The sequence below is a fragment of the Vicia villosa genome, linkage group LG2 (assembly GCF_029867415.1).
Source record: "Vicia villosa cultivar HV-30 ecotype Madison, WI linkage group LG2, Vvil1.0, whole genome shotgun sequence".
NCBI classification, from domain to species: domain Eukaryota; kingdom Viridiplantae; phylum Streptophyta; class Magnoliopsida; order Fabales; family Fabaceae; genus Vicia; species Vicia villosa.
Genome location: NC_081181.1, coordinates 204053213 through 204054491, shown reverse-complemented (window position 1 = coordinate 204054491; position 1279 = coordinate 204053213). Strand labels below are relative to the sequence as shown.

General features: G+C 30.6%; 1 long non-coding RNA gene across 1 annotated transcript; it reads left to right on the top strand.

Annotated features, from left to right (window-relative positions):
* Positions 1 to 578: 578 nt before the first annotated feature.
* Positions 579 to 1016, top strand: LOC131648001 (uncharacterized). Its single transcript, XR_009298021.1, has 3 exons — positions 579 to 667; positions 771 to 815; positions 933 to 1016. It is a non-coding gene; the product is annotated as an uncharacterized LOC131648001 (long non-coding RNA).
* The last annotated feature ends 263 nt before the right edge of the window (positions 1017 to 1279 follow it).

The following is a 1279-nucleotide window of genomic DNA, read 5'->3' as shown; positions in this document are numbered from 1 at the left end:
ATTGCATAACTTAGGTTTGCTTGGAATGACTAAAAGCAACGTGTTAAATGGACTACCCATCATACAATCATACAATATAATAAAGCAAAAGGAGTATCTTGGCAAGTTTGCCATTTGTCACATTATTAGAGTGTTTTCTATTTTTAAAAATACTATTAATAGAAATATTACTATATTTATCTGTATATTTATTTTTATATTTAATTAATTATTTTATTAATTTGTTTACACAAACAATTAAATTTAGGCACGGCTAATCAATGTATATTTGATTTTCAAGATATTTGATTCATTTTCCTTAAAAGAATAGACCGCTGCAACTCTACCATTACTCCACCTTTTATTTCATACTCTTGGAAACCATCATTCCTGTTTTTACGCTTTGCCCTATTATCTAAAGGAAGTCTCCAAAATTTAATAGGTTTCCAATAAAACTTTCTACATTCCAAAGAAATAAATAAAAATGCATTGATTTGAACCGTTTCCTTTTTTTCAATATAGCTTTTTCGCTTTCTTAATTTTCTATGCAAATTACAATGGAACCATAGCTGATTTCAATAAACGCCAAGAGAGAACAACTTTTTGAGAAAGTCCTAATCGCATTTCAAAGAGAGAAAACTCACCAGCCATGGCAGTCGCTTCTCGCATCGCATCCAAATACAAATTGGTTCGTCGTGATTTCTTCTCTTTCTTCCAGATACTAATTCTCGCTATGGATTGCATTTATGTTTCATATTCTAATTTCTAATTTCTGATTTTGCTGTTGTAAGACAGAAGAAGGAAAATAGACCAACTCAAGTTCATAAACTTTTAAGGTTTTTGAACAACATAGATAAAGCTTGATTCTTGATTCTTTATGCGTTTTTTCATATTTACTGTATTATACATCATGTTTACAATATGATTTTATTATTTGTCACTGATGTTGATAGAGAAATGGAATCAAAGAGAAGAGGATAGGATCTGAGCATCCTGAGTTTTTTCCTAAAAATCGTGAGTTGGGTCGTCTCTCTTTCTCTTTATTTCAGATTTGCTGAAGGATTATGCTCGAGGTGGAATTCTCGCTGCTGTTGCATCGCTCTTTGTCGGTTTGTTTTCTTTTTGTTTGCTATGATTTGATTTTGTTTTAGTTCATGTTTCGTGTTTGCTATGATTTGATTTTGCATCACTCTTTGTTGGTGTTGTCGGTGATAGAGTACTTATTTCACTTTTCTTTGTAACAATGAAGTGTTGTGTTAAACTAAATTTTCAATATAAGTTTAAGTTATTAAACTCTTTA